Source organism: Lipotes vexillifer, unplaced genomic scaffold, assembly GCF_000442215.2.
Source record: "Lipotes vexillifer unplaced genomic scaffold, Lipotes_vexillifer_v1.1 scaffold469, whole genome shotgun sequence".
Classification (NCBI taxonomy): domain Eukaryota; kingdom Metazoa; phylum Chordata; class Mammalia; order Artiodactyla; family Lipotidae; genus Lipotes; species Lipotes vexillifer.
In genome coordinates, this window is record NW_006788006.1 from 1,511,956 (window position 1) to 1,512,252 (window position 297).

Consider the following 297-nt stretch of genomic DNA (forward strand, 5'->3'; position numbering starts at 1 on the left):
GTACCCAAAAAAAAAAAAAAAAAAAAAAAAAAAAATAGAGGAAAAGAATTTCTGGAAATGTGTCAAAGGCCCTAAAGACAAGATATCCAAAAATGCCACCTGCAGGGTTTTCTCCGGAGCTGGCACATAGGCCTGGGGGACAGAGAGAGCACTGCTATGGGTGATGCATTCTATGTCTGACAGGAGCCCCACACCCCCAGCTGAAAATCAGGTTCCCGTCACTTCCTCCATCAGATGGACCATCTTCCTTGGCCCAGTCAATGCTTGGGGGCGGGGGTGGGGGGGCACCTGGGAAGA